Below are 14635 nucleotides of genomic sequence, written 5' to 3'. Positions count from 1 at the left end.
ACATAGGACTCAGTGTGGGCACTCAATACTGTACATCATTTTCTGAGCAGATTTTTCAATGAAACAATACATATAAAGTGCCTAGGATAGTTCCTGGTACACAGTAGCTGCTCAGTTAATTATAACGAATATGGGAGAGATGTAGGGAAGTGGGCAGCAACAGAAAGAAAGAGCCATGAGTGCAGGTAGGCAAATCTGCAAATCACTTTATAAAGTGACCCAGAATTTCAAGTTCACCAGCTTTGTTATCAGATGGGTTTGGGTTCCAATCCAGCCACCACTCAACAAGGTACGTTAATCTCTCTATGCCCCAGTTTACTCTTCTGTAAAATGAAGATAGTTCTAGTATATCGTAGGAGCTGGGAGGCATACAAGGAACAGCCTTCAGTGAACTGCTACCTTATGGCAGGCACAGCTCTAAGTGCTTAGCCTCTCTTCTGAGAGCAGACTTCAAGGTATGATTTCTTAACCAAGGTCCACAGACCCTGGAACTGCATTCAGTATTCTGTGTCTACAGCTGTCCTTAAATTTGCAAAGCGGTCTGGGTCTCAGGACTGGTTAGGAATCACTGCCTTCGAGACTTAGCCAAGAGTCTTACAGGTGGAAGATTGTCAGAGATCATGCCACTGTTCCCAGACGTCCTGGAAGAGGACGATCACCGGGGAGGCCTGTTCAAAATGCAGGTCACCGCTCCTGAGAATTCTGAGTCAGGAGAGCGGACGGGTTTTGAATCAGAGCGCTACTCACCTACAGGCAAGCCTAGGAAACTGGTCTCATCCAACTTCTCGTTTCTCAGGTGCAGAAATAAGCCTGGGAACCTGTTCAGTTTGAAACAACTTCCACCCCACATCCACGATGGGCCTCCCTCCCCTCTGTGTCAAGCCCTCACCTCACGAACAAAGGAAGAGAAATGCCACTTTCTCCCCGGCTCAGGTTCATGTGAGCAGCGCTCTGAGAACAACAGAATGAGGCTTTTTTTCAAACTTATTTTTTCTATTTGTTTATTTAATTGCAGTACAGGGGACACACAGTGTGACATTAGTTTTGGATGTACAACATAGTGATTCCACTAGTCTGTATGTTAAGCTGTGCTCACAAGGCTTGCAAGCCTCAGTCGGCGCACAGCTCTTCCAATCCCATCGACTGTACTCCCCAGGCTGCCCCGTTCATCCCCGTGTCTCGTTCATTCCATAGCCGGGAGCCTGTACCTCCTGGTCCCCTTCACCCAGTTTGAAATCAGGCTTCTTTTTCGAGAAAAATAAAATGGGCAGCCACGTCTGTGTTAGCCCTTTAGATCTCCAAGGGGCCTAGACCTTTCTTGCCAGGACTGCTCCCTCGCCCCAGGACCCGCCCCCTCCACACACCCCACTGTATCCCACTTGACTATTTGAACAGCTGAGGCTATTCAGCGAACACTTTCAAGTGACATCCTACAAAAACGTAGACGCTTTGTTCCCCTTCCTACAGCCACAGGCTAATTAGGCACCGAACAGGGAATTTCAGTCTGGTGCCATTTAGTTGTGTGAGGCCCACGGTGGGAACCACGTCTTTCCTGGCGGATCCTGGCAAGAAAGGAGTCTGAAGCAAAAACAGAAGAGGCAGCAGCTGCAGACGGCAAGGGGGGTGATCAAAGTTAGGTTTCAGGGACACCCAAAAATGTTGGCTCGAGAACGATCAGACAGAATCCAGAATCTTTTCGGTTGGTGAAGTTCTCTCCGTGCTTACCAAGGGCAGCCAAGGACACATAGGTGTTGGGGTTTTTGATGTTCACCAATCCCAGAATCCTAAAATAGCAGAAAATTGACATAACCTCCCCAAAGTGTGTTGGGCACACCTTGCACATACAAGGCGAGCAAGCAAAATTTCCAAGGTGGCACACTGTAGAGGCTGCACGTCCCTGAGAAGATGCAGGGGGTCCCTTCAGGCCTGTGCTTGACTCTGAGGCTGGGCGGCACATCAGCTTTTCCATATTTACTCCTCAGTACTATTCCTTACCCTCTCAGGGCCGGCTGGTCAGTGTGAGTTTGCTTGGCTTTCTAAAACACATCAGCTGGGGATTGCTTGCCCGCTTTTACTTGGGTTTCAGAGCAAGCACTGAAACAAGGACTATAAAGTTACGGGTCTGCTTACAAAATTGCTGGCTACAAAAATGTCCTAATGCCTATGGTATTGTACTTCTAAACCCAGGAAAGAAGTTCTTGATTATTCCAAATTTACTTCTTACTTTTGAAGGTAACACAAACATATTGATCAACTTTTTAATTTGCTAGGTCAACGAGGAAATGGAATACCAGTGTGGAGAAAATTCTTTGTGTAAAATCAGAGTTTCATTACTAGTAACACACCAAGCAAAATCTTCCTCAAAACCTTTGCACTTACTGTCCCTCCTGCTTGGAACTGTCTCCACATCTTTGCAGGCTGGCTCCCTTAGTCACCTGCAGAGGCCCTCCCTGACTACTTCATTCAAAGGAGACACAAGCGGGCTTGCTACCACAGCAGCCTGTTTTATTCTCTTCATAGCACTTAAACGTATTAATTCACATTAGAAGGTGGTGTTCACTAGTTCATAATTTGCGTCTAAGAGAATAAAGACTCTGTCTTGTCTTATTCACCACTTCTGTTCAGCTCTGAAAACAATGCTGTGTACAAAGCAGGTGCTCGAATATTTCTGGAAAGAATGAATGAATGCTGACATTTGGCAGAAGACTTGGAGTTCATCCCATGGAGATTTCAACTGCTCCTCTATGTTGCTTAGGTCTGTGAAGAAGCTCTGGTTGGGCAGTGAGACGTGATTTTAGCCTACTCTCTCTATGCTCCCTGGTAACCATGTAACCCTGGAAAATCTTAGCCTCATGGTTAAGAGTATGGACTCGAGAACCAGTTCCACCACTCCCTAGCTCTGTGATGTTGGGCACTTAAACCTCTCCATACCTCAGTTTCTTCATCCACACGTGGGGAGAATAACAGTACCACTCTCACCCGTACCTTGTGAAAAGATTCCAGAATGCGCCTGAAGACCTAGCTATCGTCATGAGCCATGCATAGTACGAGAGGCACTCGGTCAATACAGGGAGGAGTGGGAACTCTGGTCTCTAAACTGCCAGAGTCACCAGGTTCCGGGCATACAGTACACATGCGACGTAGGACTGCGTCAGACGTTCCCGCGCAATGACGTCAGAGAGGCCCCCGCTGCCGGCGCAGTTCCTGTGACCAGCCTCAGGCTTTGCAGGCGCAGGGCTGGCAAGTCCGAGTACCGCAGGTGCACCGGGCTCCCGCTCTCCGTGGCGCGGTGAGGGGAGTCGTTTCACTTGCCGGCTGGAAACAGGTGATTCCTAATGCCCCTCGTAGCCTTCCTTTCTACTCTAAGTACTGGTGATGTAAACTTTATTTCTCCCAAGGACTCCCCCGTTTATTGGCTTAATACAGTACAGTAAAAACCACTTTAAAAAGGCACTGTTGACTTACAAGTCATAGGGGAAATTAGGAATGAGACCATCGAGATGGGCAAACAGGACTGTAATGGAAGGAATGTGGGCTCTAGAGCCAAAACGAACCATGTGACCTTGGGCAGGTGACTTCACCGCTTCGGATTTCAGTTTTCTCTTAGGTTTACGGCCTGAAAGGAGACAAGCGGAGAGCAGAGGCCAGGATCGTAAGTCGTGTGTGTAGGAGCCGCGGGCCCACCTACGGAGGACAGAGCAGCCTGCGCGGCCCGGTGAGTACCGGCGCCCCTCGTGGGGCCAGGCGGAGAGCTTCCAGATGCACTCTTCCTAGCAGAGGCAGCGGCTTGCTTCCAGATGCTGGCCGAAGCTGAGTGTGCTTTTGTGTTCCGGCTCTGCTAAGTGACTCCTTGAGCGCCTCTCATCCCACTTTGGGGAGCTTGTTAGGCCGCGGTAACGATGCTGCTGGGACGTAAGCTCTCCGGAGAAGCGGTGATTTCCGAGACGCAGAGTGGGCTTGATTCCTGAGGCAGCGGCAGGACCCTGAGTGCCGAGCATGCGTACGAGCCCTGGGTATGAGCCGCCACCAGGCACGGAGATGGACACTGGCCCCAAACCCTCCTCACTGCAGTGATCAGGAGGGTACGGAATATTCTTTCCACGTGGAACGGCCTAAGAGCAGCTTCTCCCCAAAAGGAAGGAGGGGGGAGGTTGGGAAAGGAAGAACTCTACACGGAGGGCTACCAGGAGATCTGATCTCAGTGGGTAGAATCAGATTCCCAGGGTCTCGACGCTAAGGAGCAGGGGTGATGGGTAAAGGCATTGCTGGGGTCCAAGGTGAAAATACCTTCTGCTAGGAAGTTTTTGATAGTAACTGTTAAGAACAATACAACAGGCCCCAAAAGGAGTCACTTACCCTAAGTGCAAACCGACACTTAGAGTTTCAGCTCTCCCAGAAACAGAACCTTAAAGCGGTCAACTAAGAATCACCTAGTCAGCACTAGGTGGGCCATCTGCCTGACGGACCCCTGCCATCCCCAGAAGGGAAGTGACCTTGCCAGAACCACTCTGCTTTTTGCCTCTTTGTTCCCACTCCCTTCTGCCCATAGGGCTTTCATTCTGTACCGCTCCTCGGAGCTCCTTTCTATCTGCTAGATTCATGCTGCCCAATTCATGAGCCATTGAATAAAGCCAGTAAGATCTTTAAAATTTACTCAGTTGAATTTTGTCTTTTAACACAGCAATCTCTTCTATTTAAATAGCACTTTCATAGAATGCTTGCACACAATTTCTCCTCTAATCCCCCAACCAAATGTGAAGAGTAGAGAGTGGTGGCCTAGACATCTCCCTAAGTCAGGTATGGAGATGAGGCCGTTGAGACGCTGCATGGCTAAACAACGTCACCACAACCCCGCCGTTGGTCAGGGCGAAGTCGAGCGGGATCCAGGCCCCAAGTCCCTCGTTATTTCCATTTTGGAATTACTCCGCAGTGCCGTTGCTGAGAGCCGGTGCTCCGGCGAGATTTCGCTTTTGCATGCACGTCCCAGAAGGGGGCGCTGCAGGGCAGCGAAGAGGCCAGGCTGGTGCTTGGGGTCAGCAGGCAAGCAGCCAGCCTGAAGGAGGTAGCAGCCCGTGACCGAGAGGAATCCGCCAGCAGCTTTCCTCCCCAACTCTGCCGGAGCCCATCAGAAGCACCCCGGGAGAGGCACAGGTAAACAGAGTGTGTGGTAAGGCGGGGTAGGGGGGATTGCTCACCAGGGAACCCCACTTGTACTGTGGCTGCCCCTTTCTCTGGTCGGACTTGCAGATGCATGTGTGGTATGGTAGGCATGCATACTTTTTCTAAACCGAAAGCATTAAAACGAGACTCTATTAATCATCCTGACAAGGCTGGAGGTGAGGTAGGGGCAGCCCCTCTCGGCGGGGCTCCCTGAGCAGCCTTCTCCAAGGCCTCACAGAGACGGGGCGAGGGGGACCCCCCGAAGTGCTCCTCAGACCCCCATTAGGGCTGGCCCAGATGGGGCAAGAGAAGCTTTTATTGGGAGCTTAAACAGCAGAGGACAAAGGTTATGTATTTTTAAATGCAACCAGAGATCATTAATGTCCTAAAGAGGAAAAAAAAAAAGTCAACATGAGTTGGGTTAAATTCTTACAGCAAACAGTACAGGACTGACAGGAGTGACTACAGCCTTCTCAATGTCTGCGACATGAAAGATCCTGGCAGCCGCTGGGGCTCCCCAACTTCCTCTAGAAGGTGCAGTCTCGGGCACCGCTGCTGCGGGGCGTCCTCTTTCACTATTGTTTTGATGATTCTGTCCGAGATGCATTTGAGTGCTTAACATAGTTCAAGGAACCGGGAATTCTCAGGTTCCTCCCACAGGAGAAAACAGGAAAGTTGCAGAGGTAGAACACTGCGTAAATTCTTCACAAAAGGATTTTTGACGCTGGTTGCTGGGTATCACCCCCCCCCACCCCCACACGGAGCACTGCTCTGAGCGGCAGCGTTACCAGCGACCCCGAGCACAGACCTTGGGACCAGACTGCCTGGGTTTCGATCCTGACTCTTCCTCCCAGCTGTGAGGCCTCGGGCAAGTGACCAAACCTCTCTGTGCCTGTTTCCTCCCCACTAGAGTGGAGATAATGGTGCCTACCTCGTGGGGTTATTAGGAGGATTAGATGGATTAATACGTGTAAGGCTCTTAAAACAGCATCTGGCACCCAGCCAGAACCGTCTCTGGCGTTCCCCGACTCCCTCCTGCAGCTTTCTGAGCACTGGGACGTTCTGGTGCTGGTACATGGCGTCCGGAGCAGGTCTGCCAACTTCTCTAGTTTGATGTATACATTCTGAAAGAGTAAAATATGGCTGGAGGTACATTTTTTGAAGAGCTGTCCTAGGAGAATCATTTGCAGTCCGGTCATGGGGAGGGGTGAGGGTTTGGAGGGTGCCAGACTGGGAGGGGCCCCCAAACCGAGCCCCTGGTGCTGGGGAAGCAAAGCAGATGGAGAATTCCAGCCTTTGCCATCCACCGCGCCATAAGGGGAAAGATCCACGGGATTCCCTGCAAGTCTTTGACTATTCTGAGCCCAACCAACCACGCAGAAATTGGTGTGTTCTTTGCAGATTGGATGAGGAGCCAGCAGCTGCCAAAGGGAAAGTAAAAACTCCCTGGCTTGGGATGCCTCTGGTCACGCGAGCCCACATTTTCATCTGATGTGTCACCAGAGAGATGCCTATTTCTGTCCATTTATGCTGTATGGAAGACAAATCACAAGATGTAACCTGTCACAAATGCCACGATTAAATCCGCCAATGCGCACGTCATCCGTAATTACCTTTGCAGCTATGGCTTCAGCCCCACGTCCTCCCACAGACACTCACGGACTCTGTGCTTCCCAGGCATAGGCCAAGCATCATTCAGAGCGGGATGGAACGGGAAACGCCGAGAAAGCCTTGCAGGAACCTGGGGGAACGGTGGGTGCCCGTCAGTCCTCCTGCACTGTGGAGCCCCTGCATTCTGGGACCTGTGGGGTCATCTCCCACAGATGCTGAAATGTGCTTCGTCATCGAGTTCTTTCCGAGGACTTCTTTCCCATCTTAAATACACAGCCTTCCCCTGAAATATTATGCACATTTGAAGTTTTACTACCCAAGTCACCTTTCACACTCTGGCATCTGGACACGGCCCCTTCCGAGTTCTTGGGAGAGTAACAACTTCAAGCGAGATGGGTAAGGCATCACAGAAGCCCCCACTCCACTTACAAAACACTCACTTGGCATCCATCCTTCCCGTCTGTAACTGACTAAAGCAGTTTACTGTCTGCCTCTCCTGCAACATTAAGCAAACCAAGAATGAGGGTACCTCACATATACATGCTTGCATGGCCACAGGGTTCCAGCGACCCGAGCCACAGAAGTCTCCTTGCTGAGAGCAGATACCATCATCCTGCAGCCTGCCTTTCCTTATTCTCCAAAGGCTTCACACTTCAACATCCTCTCATAAGACCTTAGCCCTACACGTGAACACTAACTATCCGTAGGTTACACAGGAACACAAACATGCTGATCCTTCTCAAAAGATGCCAAGAATCCTTCAACATTCAGCATGTGCAGGGCTCCGTTGCATGAGCTGATGCCACGGCGCTACGCATTGTTGGAATAAGTGCCCGACTCCGGCAAGAAGAAATCCAGCTCTTACTCTGGTCTAATGACCTTTAACTCAATCTTCCCTTTAAAAAAAAAGCTTAAGACACTGATTTATATCAGTTGCTATCGTTTCAGTGCTGAAGGAACAAATGTCAGATTTTTTGGGTTCCTCACTAAAAAATAAATACAAGCAGATATTCGAGCCAAAGAGGAGGCAGAAAAGTCAAGGCTGACTTTACTCATGCGTTGAATCTGAGCAGCTGTCCGCTGAAATGAACTCTTCTTCTGAGGCCAAACACTGGTTCCTCCTGACACTGGCATTGAGGCCTTAACTGAGAACGCATTTAGGATGACTCAAGAAAAAACAGGCCAGACAAAGTTTAACTCAATTTTATTTTCCACTTTTAGTATTTTTCAAATTATACAACATGCAGTCTGCCAGAGTGTCCATACATCTTCACCGTAGAACCTAGACGATAACCAGAATTTTCCACGGGCCAGGGGAGGGTTACTTCCAGATCTTCTGTTACATGTACTATATATTACAGCATCATTCCTTGGTATAAACGGCCATTTTCCCCCTCAAACCACCAGCACAAGTGTGTCCACAAATGTTCTTAACGAAAGCTACTGTACAGGTACATCAAGCCACGAGGGCACACATCTGCAGTACACATGACAGACGCTACCAGCTAGACAGGTCTAATGCTACGGAACGCCCTACCCCCCTTGAATCTGCACACGAGGAGACGTCTTTAAAACGGGTGCGCCAGATGGAGATGTGAAAGCAGACTTCATGGCGGAAGGCTTCCGTCAGCAGCTACCCGGCCCTCGTTCAATACTTCCAGGAAGGCGAGACTGCTAGTGTTAGCTGAAACCATTTTAGATGGTGATGGTTCCCTTAGCTCGCTCAAGATATTAGGGGTGAGACGGTGAAGTGAAATCCTCCCCCTGCCCCCTTCCAGTGGAAAACTTCCCCAATATGTCATGTAGCCACACTCTAAATGTCTTCTGCCCTGCTTAAAAACAAAAACAACAACAAAAACCACTTCAAAGAGGGGGCTGTTAAGACTTTTATTTGCTTTCAGTTATTCCTCTAGGAAAAAAGAACCGATAATTCCCCATGAGTCTTGGTGGTGGCTTGGTCTGGCCTTGACAGAAATATCACTCCTTCATGTGAAGTTAGGGCACCAAAAAGTCACTAGATGCTACATTCTAGATAAACATTTTCATTTCTTCATTTATGCCAATATTGCTATGAATTCTAATTTTTGTAATCACATGATATTATTTCCTTTAAATCTTACTCCACACTGATTCTCCCGACTACCTGCCAATCAAACAAGCAAACTGTACAGCATTTCAAGAGATAATGCATTTAGACAGAATTCTCCAGTAACTGACCAAAACACATTTGGCATTAATATATTTTAGTCTCCAGCCATAAATCTTTTTCTTAAGGTTTAAAAGCACTTTATGAATTGATAATACAGTCAATGAAGGAATATACTACATTATAAAAATGTAATTGGTTAAGTTGAATCCGACCATAAATCTTGATATCCCAAACAGCATTCTCTAATTTAACAATCCACCATCCTGCAGGTAGAGATTGTTTGTACAAACCATCTGGCTATTCCATTATAGCATCAAAAAGTAAATTTTTAAGAAGTAGCATGAGATATAAAATTATTCACAGAGAAACACACGTTCTCTCTCTCTCTTTCTCTCTCTTGCAAAAAGTAACACACAACCAAAAATATCATCATAGGCTCAGCCATTCAGAAGTGCGGTTTTTATATTTAGAGTATAAATGTAAAGGAGTAATAACTTTTAAAAAATGAAAGTTGCATAAATGTGGCTTTTTAAAAAGTGGCCTACAGAGGATATGGTCCTGATCTTAGTTTATCATATAAAGTAATATTTAGGGATCCACTTGAATTTGCTGGATGATCCATTCCAGTAATCTGCCCTCCTTTTAGTCACAGTGTAGGAAAGTTAGTTTTGAGGTCCTATAAAGATTGAAGCTAGGTGAACTGACTGGCTGATCAGCAAGTAGCAGAATTATCTTTAAGAGACATCAAAGCCAACTTTCGTCTGTGAATAAAAGTAGTGTGAATTTTGTGAGTCCCTTGTGGAGATCAAGAAATATGGAACCACAAGTGAAATGTGTGGCTCTTTTTGAAGCATGAAAGGGCCAAAAAATTCTTTAGAAATAGAAAAGGGGTACCCAGGGAAAGGTTACCTTGGGGAGAATTTAAAACAATCTATTAACAAGAGAGCCTCCAAAAAGAATCATTGACCTTTGTTCAATTTCCACACATAAATACAGTTGCATAATAGACAATAGCGGTATGACAACTATTAATTGGCAATCCTCTCCAAGACCAATGTGTTAGCTTCTAAAATCAGAGCCAAACATATTAACAGCAAGATTATAATCTATGGCATATGTTATTACCTGATAACTTTGCAAAACCTGCCCTACAAAGACCCTTCTATCAGACTGCAAATAGCCATCGAGCAGCTATACTGGGCAAGTACCGGCAATATAAGAAAGTCAAAAGAAGAATTTTTCAAGTGAAAATGAACGCAAAATAAATACTTCAGTAGAACTGGTCTTCTTCTTTCTCCTTGCTCCCCGCCCCCCCAAAACAAAACACATATAAACAAAGTGCAATGTTTAACAAATAAATTAAGTCAAAGCAGCTTTGCTGTGTTAGGGAAATTTTACACAAGAAAAGTTTGGAAGTCAGTTCACAGTCCTCAGTGTTTTACATGTGTGCACGGGCGTGCGCGCACACACACACACACACACTCTCTCTCTCTCTCTCCCTCTCTCTCTCTCCGGCCTACATTTCATTCCAGTGGTGACAGCAGCAGGGACAATGCCAGCTCACTCATCTTGGTCAGGCACCAAGAGCGGATGGGTGCTTTCACTGAGATTGGTCTGGTTGTCATTGACTTACCCTCAAATTTGTCAAAACTAGTAGCAGCACACAAGACCAAGTTAATTGAATCCTTGTCAGCTTCCCTGAAGACTTTCCTATTTGGAAATCAATCCTTCTAGAATCCACAACTGGAAGGAAGAGTTGATTCAGCTTTAAATTCGTATGTTGAAAAAACCAATAGTTAAATGTAAAAAAAATCCATCCATACTGATTTCTTCTCCTTCTGCCTAAGAAGATGAAATCTATCTATCTGATGCCAAAGAGAGAAAAGTCAAATAAACTTCAGCAATGAAGGGTTAAAATAACAACTTATTCATAGGCACAAAATTTGTCAATCACTCCCCCGCCCCAAGGCTTTCTTTTCCAACTGCTGGAACTGATCCTGGATTTCAACTGGCCTTACCCCCTCAAGGCTTAAGATGGTTCCCTACAGAAACAGGCCATCCCCAGTGCAAGCTCCAGTAGGATCAGGGAGGAAGAGGCAAGGAGGGGGCCGCCCCATTTCCAATCACCCAACTTTGCAGCATTTTCAACACTTCCGAAGGAAGGCTGTTCACGCTGGGCTGGCCGAGACTGGTCGCTGCAGATTCAGCAGCAAGCAGCTCAGGTGAGTTTTATGACTTTTTGCATTTACATAGATGTGTTTGAATGAACAAATTCTACATTGCTACTGTCAGATTGTTTTTCTGCCTTGAAGAAATTTGCTTTGCATTTTAACAGGTGCCCTACTAAAAGGTGTCTTTTACAGACCCAAAGATGTGACCGGGGTATTCAAAATGCTTCTTTGGGGTCATTTGTTTTGGAAAAGTGTTCAGAATGAACATTTTGAACCTTGTAGCAGCACTTTTTTTGTTCCCTAAAAATATAAAGGAATGTGTTTATTTTACAGGAAACCAGACAGTTGCAGCGGAGCACGATTCCCCCCACCCACCCACCCCCATGGCACTTGGTTGTACCCCCCCCCCCCCAGGGAATGGCACGTTAGGGCGTTTGCTGGGACAGTACACTGCCGAGGGAGGAGGCTCCGGGGACCGCCTAGAGACCACCCAACGGCCTAGTCCCTGGCATTCGTTCTCAGGAGTAAGTGGATCTTCTGTGATCGTCCCTTTCAGGTTTCTCAGGAAGAGAAATGTCCAAGCACACATCTGTCCACACAGAGATTCTGCACAGCTCGAATATCTGAAACCGGTGTACTGCAGATGGCTGGGGTAAGCAAGTGTAAAAGAAAATGGAAATTGTGTAGGAGGGGAAAAAAAAATAAAGGAATTGGTGATTAATGTAGTCCTTGACATGCTACATGGAGAGCCGTATCTGTTGAGAGAGAACCAGAAAGAGAACACAGGAGTTAGCGCACACAGTGGAATCTCACTCCTCAGACAAGTGGTCTGATATTTGGAATATCTGGAGTAATTAGATATTTAGATAAACATTCTAGATATTCAGACCAGAGCTGTCCAGTAGAAATATCACATAAGCCACATATTTAAATTTTCAAGTGGCCACATTAAAAAGTGGGAAGAAACAAGTAAGAATTCATTTTAATAACATTTTATTTAACCCAAGAAATTCGATCTATCGTCACTTCCACAGGTGACCAGTGTTACATACTGAGCAATCTCACGTCACACCATCACTGTGGAGCTGCTTCCGTCTTTTTCCCACCACGTTTGCAGCGTTTTTCGTGTAGGTTTTATACTTTCGGCACATCTCGATGCAGACGTGGCCACATCTCGAGTGCTCCGTAGCCACGTGTGGCCTGTTGGACAGCACAGTGTCCTACTTACTGCTTTTGCCCTGACAACAGTCTCTTCCAAAAGTCCATCTCTAGCGACACTGGTGGTATTCAGAGTAACACAGCGCATTTTCTCATTCCTGAGGGAGACTCCAACACCCTTCGCACAGGGATTCTGAGGCAGGTCAGACATCCCCTAACCCTAATCCTGATGGAAAGGTAGCTTTCACCTCCCTAGGCTGATGAAGTTACTCAGAAGGCACCCCCTTGATTTCACCCCACTTCCCACCAAACATCCATCCGATCACGCTCAGGTCTTCAGGATAAAAGTCTGGGCTAGTCCTGACTCAGAGGCCAGCCCGGAGCGGTCTCTGTCGCCTTCGGAACAACTCCAGTAAAATCCACTTTCAGAAAGGAACCAAAGTTTCCGCTTCCCCCCACCAGCTGGAAGCCCTGTCTGTCTGTGGTCTTCCTGTAGGTTTTGGGCAGAGCTCACGGGGCTTGTGGGGTGGGGAGGGGGCCGCAGCAGGGGTATGTCGAGCCTCATCCTTGAGACACATGGGAAATGCCTGGCACAGAAATATGACAGACACTAAGAAAAACCCACGTGCGCATCTGATTTTAAAAGGAACTCCATAACCTGACACATTGTGCTTTCTGTTTTTGCCTCTAGAAGGCTTAGATCCAAATTCAGGGCTCAACTGCGGTAAACATCCACCCCAGATTCCTGCTACAATGCTCTCTCCCCCTCTGATGTGTTTCTCTTCACTCTCCCGACTCACGTGTTATAATATTGTCAGCAGCCTCTCGGAGTTTATGTAAATAAGCAGGATGCAAATTATAAATCAATAGAAAAAATTCAGGGTGTGGAAAGGGATTATAAAAGTAGATAAGAGCAAAGTGGGTGGAGGGGAAAGAGAAGAGGGAAAAAAGAACATATTCTTTTTTATAATACCACCTCCTCCCAGATACACACACACACACGCAAAGAAAACTCAGAGCGCTCATTTGGTAATTACCATCTCTTGCTCCAATGGTGTAACTATTCACAGGTATAACGCTGCTCAATCAAAACTGGCTTAAACAGGGGCGCCTGGGTGGCACAGCGGTTAAGCATCTGCCTTCGGCTCAGGGCGTGATCCCGGCATTGTGGGATCGAGCCCCACATCAGGCTCCTCCGCTATGAGCCTGTTTCTTCCTCTCCCACTCCCCCTGCTTGTGTTCCCTCTCTCGCTGCCTGTCTCTATCTCTGTCAAATAAATAAATAAAATCTTTAAAAAAAAAAAAACTGGCTTAAACAACCTTATATGGTAATATTCGTGTTGTTTTTAGACGTCACACAGAGAGTTGTTTGTGGGAAGAGCGTCTTTAATGTTTAGACTGTCTGGTAAGATTTTGTGCTTATTGTTAGGACAAGAAATGAAAACTCCAAAAGCCCGGTCAGAGTGGTCGTTCACATTCATTTTGAGCTGAAAACCAAGCAACGCAAGGGTGCTTTCTGAGTATTACCGCTCGAATCCCCATTTCGCTTTCCTTACAGGTTCATTTTTCTGAGCACACGATCTCAGGATCACTTCTGGGTCACCCTGGTCACATGAGATGGTCTTCCTGCGTGCCCAGGGGCAGGGAGGTAGGAGCACATGCCTTAAATTGCAGGATTAGGGCTTAACATGGTGATTGCAGCCCACTCGTGCTGACAGAGCCTCGTACTAGACACAAGCTTGATGGGGCAGCGTCAACAGTGCCTGCAGACCGCCAAGTCACACAGTTTCCACCAGCTGGCCTTTCATTCAAATCCCCCACCCCTCCATGTGCAAGATTCAGCACGTCTGGCTAATGGTAGGGAAGAAACAGGGGCCACAAGACACCCAACCTGCTTAGTCCCCTCAAAGAGGGCGAGAGAAGACAAAGACTGTAACAGGCTGCCGAAAGGAAGAACATAGGGAGTCCACCGGTCAAGTGTCCTTTATTCTAAAGAGGTTGTTCCTCTTCATCCTGAGTTACCAGTCTTTCCGGCCCGTCTGCCAATGCAGTCTTTCCAGCAGGCCCAAGAAGAAGGAAGTCAACTGGGATACTCCCATCCTTCCCCCAACCATCTGAATGTTCATCTCTTCTGATAAATTCAGGAGAGAAAACGGATAGAACTTGTAAAGGTAAATGGGTCAGCTCCCGGAGAAACCACTTCTGACCATTCCGATCACCGAGAGCGGCCAACCCGGAGAGGCTGGCAAACCTTGCAAACATTGAAAACCCAGTTCTATTGACCCTCTTGGATGGCTCAGAGCTGTTACTCTCCGAAAAGCAAGGTACTGGCCCAAATGACCTGCTATGAGACTGTCCCTGGGCTCCTGCCAAACTGGAGGTGGTA

At 47.3% G+C, this 14635-nt stretch overlaps 1 protein-coding gene across 1 annotated transcript in view; it reads right to left on the bottom strand.

The window, feature by feature from the left end:
- Positions 1-7959: 7959 nt before the first annotated feature.
- KIF5C (kinesin family member 5C) overlaps positions 7960-14635 on the bottom strand; it is a 149719-nt gene continuing 143043 nt past the window's right edge. Inside the window, exon 26 of the mRNA XM_026492823.4 lies at positions 7960-11846. The gene's annotated coding sequence lies outside the window, so the exon portion shown is untranslated. The remainder of the gene's footprint in view (positions 11847-14635) is intronic.

The sequence above is a fragment of the Ursus arctos genome, unplaced genomic scaffold (assembly GCF_023065955.2).
Source record: "Ursus arctos isolate Adak ecotype North America unplaced genomic scaffold, UrsArc2.0 scaffold_1, whole genome shotgun sequence".
NCBI classification, from domain to species: domain Eukaryota; kingdom Metazoa; phylum Chordata; class Mammalia; order Carnivora; family Ursidae; genus Ursus; species Ursus arctos.
Note: the sequence above shows the minus strand (reverse complement) of the source record. Positions and strands in the feature narration are given on the sequence as shown.